The sequence below is a fragment of the Pteropus medius genome, unplaced genomic scaffold (assembly GCF_902729225.1).
Source record: "Pteropus medius unplaced genomic scaffold, Ma_sr-lr_union100, whole genome shotgun sequence".
Taxonomy (NCBI): domain Eukaryota; kingdom Metazoa; phylum Chordata; class Mammalia; order Chiroptera; family Pteropodidae; genus Pteropus; species Pteropus medius.
Genome location: NW_024351730.1, coordinates 4,258,257 through 4,265,655, shown reverse-complemented (window position 1 = coordinate 4,265,655; position 7,399 = coordinate 4,258,257).

Below are 7,399 nucleotides of genomic sequence, written 5' to 3'. Positions count from 1 at the left end.
ATACCCAGATAGCTAGTAAAACATTATTTCTGGGTATATCCATAAAGGTGTTTCTGGCAGAGATTAGCTTTTGAATCAGTAGACTGAGTAAAGAAGATCCACCCTCACTAATGTGGGCAATTATCCAAGCCGTCGAAGGCCTGAACTGAACAAAAAGGCAGAGGAACGGCGGACTTACTTTTCTTAAAATGCAATGTCCACTTTCTCCTGACTTCAGATAACAGAGCTTCTGGTTTTCTGGCCTTTGGTTCTAAAACTTAACATTAGTGGCCCTTTGGACTTGAACTGAACTATACCACCAGTTTTTCTGGTTCTCCAGTTTGTAGAAGGCACACTATGAGAGTCCTCAACTTCTATAACCCTGTGAATCTAAATATATATCAAATCTCTTTCTCTTCCTCTCTCTCTCTCTCTGTCTCTCTGTCTCTCTGTCTCTGTCTCTGTCTCTTTGTCTCTCTCTCTGTCTCTCTCTCCATATATAGATATAGATATAGATAGATATAGATATAGATATAGCTATAGATAGATAGATAGAGATAGATAGATAGATAGAAAGATAGATAGATGATAGATAGATATCTATATCATAGATATCTATATCTATCTATCTATATATATATATATCCTATTGTTTTCCCCCCCCCGGAGAACTAATACACTCATAAGTGGAGTTTAAAAAATATATATTAGGAATCTGAGATGGGAATGTGGTATGTAAAATAATGTAACAAAAAAGGTAAACATAAACTCTTATGACAAAACTTTTCAGGAAGTAAATACAAGTTGTTATCTTCTTATGCACTATAGTTTAGAGAACAGAATCTATATGATTACAATAGGTAATTTTGACAATGCATGTTGGAGTAGAATAAATGCCCTCAGCTCACATGGAACTGGGTATTAGCAAACAGAAAAAAAAATAGCCAAAGTAATAGAAATGCAGGTGAGAAAGCATGTGTATGAGAGAAAAACTAAAATTGCACTGTAATTATTTTGCCAACATTAACACAATAAATCTTCAAGCATGGTTGTCAGAATGGCCCATTGAGCACTTTGAGGCACAGAAAAACATAGATGAATAACAAGTATAGTGAAGCCAGAAGATCACTTAAGACAAATACTAATTATACTGATATATTTATGCTTTAGTTCATTCTAAATTAATACCTTTGGTTGTATTTACAAGTCTAGATGAGTTTAATAGATAAATGTTGTAACCATTTTTCCTCAATAATAGCTTTATTGACTTACAGTTTACATACCATAAAAATCACCTTTAAACTGTACAATTCATTGTTTTTTAGTATATTTACAGAGTTGTGCAAACATCACCATTCTGTAATTTTAGGACATTCTAATCACTAACCAAAATTATGTACCCAAAGGAAAACGCAGGCTTGTTAGCAGTTGCCTCTCATTCCAATCCACCACTACCTCCCTAGCCCTAGACGACCACTAACCTACTTTCTGTCTCTGTGAAATTGCCTATGCTATACATTTTATGTAAATAGAATCATACAATATGCAGTATTTTGTGACCGGTTTCTTTCACTTAGCTTAATGTTTTCAATGTTCATTCGTGTTGTACCATGTATCAATACTCCATTACTATTTTTTGCCTTGGTATACCACATTTGTTTATCCAATCTTCGGTTGATAGACATTTGGGTTGCTTCCACATTTTGGTTGATATGAATAATTTTTCTATGAATATACATTCACATACAAGTTTTATATATGCAGGTTTTCAATATGCAAATACACACAAACACACACACACACATGTTTTTGGTGTCATAGCTAAGAGACAATTGCCTAAACAAGATCATGAAAACTTACTCCTATGTTTTCTTCTAAAATTTTTTAGAGTTTTAGCTCTTATATTTAGGTCTATATTTTATTTCAGTTAATATTTATATATGATATGAGGTAGGTGGTCAAATTCATTCTTTTGCATGTGGACATCTGGATATATTTTTGCTATTCTCTCTTCAGATTTGGCCTTTGACAGTTTGACTACAACCCGCTGTGTATCTCTTTAAGTCCATTATTCCACTTAGAATTCATTGAGTTACTTGGATGTATAGACTAATGTTTTTCATCAAGTTTTGGAAGTTTTAGTTGTTTCTTCAAATTTTTTTCTGCCCCCGTTTCTTTTTCTTCTTCTGAGACAACTATAATGTATCTGTTGATGTACCAGATAGCTTGCCAGAGGTCTCCAAAGCTCTGTTCACTTTTATTCTTCTTTTTTTTTATGTTGATTTTTAGCCTAAATAACCTCAATTGACCTATCCTCAAGTTTGATGATTCTTCTACCTGCTCAAACTGATTTTTACTTCCTCTAGAGAAATGTTCACTTCCATTATGTTCACGTCCAGAATTTATATGTGAATCTTTTAAAATTTCTATCCCTCTTTCAGGGAGAAATTCTATTGACTGATTTTTCCCCCTGTTTATTGGCCACATTTTTCTGCTTTGTGTCTTTGTAAATTTTACTGAAAACTGAACATTTTAAGTAATGTAATGTGGCGACCCTGAAAATCGGATTTTTCCTCCTTCCCAGGGTTTGTTATTATTGCTGTTGTTGTTGCTGCTGCTGCTGCTGCTGCTGCTGCTGCTACTAATGTTTCTTATTCTTTAGTGACAATCCTGAAATAATTCTATAAAGTCTGTATTCTTTGTCATCTGGGGTCACTGAAGTCTCTGCTTGGTTTATTTAATGGTCTGTTAATGACTGACAGGGATTTCTTTAAATGCCTCAAACCAATAAATTTCTCAGTCTTTACCCTAAGGCGTAAATTGTTAGTGTTAGAATACATCTTTAACCTCCTAGTTTTTGACAATTCTATCTTGATTTTTATTTCCTGTTTGCACAGAGTTTTAAAGTGAGCCAGACATGAGAGATTTGGGCCAAATCGGATATTTGTTAGGCAGCTTTGTGTATGAGAACAACCTACTAGATCACCCAGAAATATGTCAAAGCTTTTTAAAGCTTCCTTTGTATATCTAATTTCTAAAATTTTTCATTTGAGATCTTTGCCAGTCCCTTGTTACATTCAGATAGTATCACAATGCAGGCAATTATAATATTAAATAATGCCACTGATTGGTTTTAACAAACCTTGAAGATATAACTTTTCACAATAAGCGAGTGCTGCCTTAGGTCAAATAAAGGCAAGCCCCGTGAACTGTGTTTTTCCAGGGACCTGCCAAATGAGTTAAATAATGATAAGTCTCTGGGAATGGGACTTTCAGAGAGCTCCAAAACTGTTTGCCTCCTCCAGTGGCTGCTATGCTCCTGGTTTTCACAGTTACTGTGATTGTGAGATTCTTTTCAAGGCCTCTGTGGACCTGGGGAGAAGGGAATTGGAATAGAGTAAATTAAAATGCTACAAAGCACACCATTCGTACCAATATTCGGCCATTAAAAAACTAATAATAATGAATGCTTCCTTAGATGGTTACTTTTGGCCTTAGGTAAAATTGCACACTTAAGGCTTTAGCATAAACAAAAACATACCTCTACATGATCTAGGTAAACATGTGATTTGTGTCCAAGCTTCATTAAATTAGGTGATTGTTTGCTTTCTGTTGTCTTCTTTTTGGAATGTCTTCTATTGAGAAGAGTGATGTCTTAGACAAAAAAATCTTGTTAATTCATGAACAGGTGAAGGAATTTCTCAGGAAAGTCTTTCTTAACCACAGACTCACAATATATAGCAGCCTGATAGCTATTGTCTTTGCTTGACTTCATTTTTGTTATAGCCTTTATCATCATGACACATTACTTGTTTGCTTATTTATTGCTTGTCTTTCTCCACTAGAATGTAACATCCATAAGCAGAGAGATTTTTTTCTCATCGCTTTATTTATAGTGAGTAGGGGAGTGCACATATTTGGCCCTTTGATACATATTTATGGAATAAAAGTTATAAAAATATTATTTACTTATCAAATATGACTGAACTATGTATACTCTTGAACGTGAATCTTTTATATTTAGCATGGGCAGAAGTTTACCAAATCTATAGAAAAAAGAGAAACGTGCAATGGATTGAAAGGAGTTGATAATTAAAAAGAAAATTTCCTTATAAGGCCTTGAAATTTTATAAAATGTTACAGATTATTGAATCTATCAAAACAAATGCAATTTATCAAAATTATGTATATGAATATCTGTATTTTTATATATGCATAATGTTTATGCTTGCAGTTATAACTGTTTTTGGTTTTCCTCAAACCTTTGATCATAAAATGTTATATGGTACCTATAAAATAGAAATCTCTTTAGAGACATTTATTTCCCAAACTCAGTCTCTTTCCAATATTTGTAATCAAGAAAAATTAGTTCAACCAAAATTCAAGCTTATCATCAGTCCTTGCTGTGTGGATTCCACGATTGATTTAACTAATGTGTGAATTCAGGGAAATAAATAGAAAGAACTGCTGTAAAGTATGTTAAGGAGTGAATTTTCTTTTGTTCAAAGAAGAGAATTATTTGTAAAAGAAATCTGTCATTGTTTCTCCTTCAAAACAAAAAAAAAAGGCAAATTTTATTTTATTTAATTTCCTCAGATAGTAGTGACCAGGAAGCAGCAAAAATAAAAAGGAGTTATGGGAAAAGTTATTTTTAAAAAACAGTTTTGCCATTACCATCTTGTGCCCAGATAAAATAGTATTGGACAACTCCAGGTAGCTAATGGTTGAGCCTGTGTACAGAGATAGAACTAATGAGTCCTCTTTTATTATTGTCCAGTGTTTTGTTGTTGATAAGACGCCTATGCCTTTTAAGGGTCAAAAAGGAAGTTGCTTTTGATGAAAGTCTTTATTTTGGCTACTTAAAACAATAAGCCAAACAATTAAAATACAATCTTCTGACAGCTTTTTCAAATAACTCAAACAATATCAACTAGACTGTATTGTTTCCTTCAGGTCCAATGCTTTGATACATTTTTTTTTCCCCTGGAAAGAAGCAATATATAGTAGTTAAGGGCACATATTTGGATATTTGGGTCTCTCAGACACCTGGATTAAAATTTCAAGTATGTCACTGATTAAACGTCAAATTATTTAATCTTAGTAAACTCTAGTGTTAAGTTGTTGTTAAGTGTACCTAGAACAAAATCTGTGAATAAATGTAAGAAACCACTTAAAACAGCACTTCACATATTATAAATGCTCAATGTCTGCTATTATCATTAGTCCTTGCTTTTCAATCTATCAACTACTAACTTAGATAAAGCTTTTCTTTCATATCTAATGAAAAACAATTGAAATAACCTCCTAGCTACTCTCCCCACTTTCACTTTTTCTCCTGTCTCCCCTTTTCTCCTTTACATTTACATTCTGTAAGAGCATAATTTCAGGAAGAACACGGAGAAAGTGAGAAACAAAGGCATAAGATCAGAGGAGCCAGAGGGAGATTTAAAAAGAAAAAAAAATGATATGTAGCATGTAGTAAGCTCTCACTCTGTGACAGGAACTTTTTAAATACTTATAAATTTATTTCTCACAATAGTCCAATGAAACAAGATATCAATTTTATCTCTCAGTTGAGCAAACTGAGGCACAAACAAATTAAGTAAATTATTTGTATAGCTGATCAGAGTCAATATTCAAAATATATAATGGCAACATGGGCACTAACAATCAGAACAGAGAGAGAACCATCCTGATGTATATCAATCAACACTCAGCCCTGAACTAATATATGGCAGTGCTGGATTCAAACTCATGCACTTTAGATTCAGAGATCTGTTCATTACCATGTTATTAGAAATGAGAACATCAATGACAGGGAAAATCACCCTGTAGTTAATGAGGCAGGTCAGTTTGCTTCTTTGGGATCAGAATCTCTCAAATTATGTAGCTATTTTAAAGGATCACATAGTAAAGACACAGGGAGATTAATTCTTAATAATTTTAAAGAAAACCACTATGCGTATACTGAAAATGGCATGTACTTCTAAACAACTAAGCAATTTTCAACCCACACATAAATCTGTCTTTCAAAAGTTTCTTATAATTTTTACAGAAATGCAGTAGGAAAGATCTCTCGTTGAAGATGAAAAATGCACCTTGTAATTTAGTAACATTAGCATCAATACATACAACAACAAATCTTGACAATTAAAGAGGTTTCTGGAACACAGACTTTCTGACTTTTTGGTTTTTTGTGGGTTTTTTTGGCTCTTTGTCAGTCACTAGAAAAGGATATATACAGATTAAAGGTATAATTGAAAAGATACATCTTTGCAATCATTGCCACTTTCTGTGTTATTAATGTTTGTAGCACAGAATTTAATGTTTGTAGTTCTATAACATTTGTAGAAAGAAGTGTATTTAGAAGTTATAGAACAGGTCAAGTGTAGGATTAGAAACTTATTATTTTGGACATATGCTATATTTTTTTCTAGAAATTAAGGTATTTAAAACAGGATACCTGATGTATATACCTAATAAACACAAACACATCAAGTGTATATACACACAAGCTTAACTAATATTAAATAGGACTAACATACACTCAAATAAGAATCATTTCTTAAACTTTTGAGACTGGGTAGGGGCAGGTTACAAAGTGATATTAAGAGAAAATAGCATTGGTGAAAAACCATTGCGAGCATATTGAGAGCAACATACAAGGCCCCAGACATGAGTCAATTGCCAGCTACCACATCATTTTTGAGGTTACCAGCTCCCCAGAGACAGTCAACATTTATTTAACCAAGTCATAGAAATGTCCAACAGGCATATGAAAAGATGCTTAATGTCACAAATTATCAGGGAAAAGCAAATCAAAACTACAATGAGATACTATCTCATACCAGTTAGAATGGCTATTATAAAAAAAGGTAAAATATAACAAATGTTAGAAAATATATGAAGAAATTAAAATCCTTGGACACTGTTGGTGAAAGTGCAAAATGGTGTAGCCGCTATGGAAAGCTGTATGGAGGTTCTTCATAAAATTGAAAATAGAATTGCTGTATGATTCAGCAATCCTACTTCTGGGTATTTATCCAAAAGAATTGAAATCAGAATGTCAAAGAGAAATTAGCACTCCCATGATCATTTCAGTATTGTTTCTAATAGCCAAGATGTGGATATGACCTAACGGTTGAATGGGTAAAGAAAATGTGATATATTCAACAATGGAATATTACTCGGATTTTTAAAAAGAAGGAAATTTTGCAATATGCAACAACATAGTGAACCTTGAGGACATTATGCTAAGTGAAATAAGCCAGTCACAGAAGGACAAATACAACATGATTCCTATTATATGTGGTACCAAAAATAGTGAAATCACAGCAGCAGACAGTAGAATAGCTGTTACCAGTGACAGGGAGAAGGAAATAAAAAGTTGCTAATTAATGGGCATTAAGTTTCAATTATG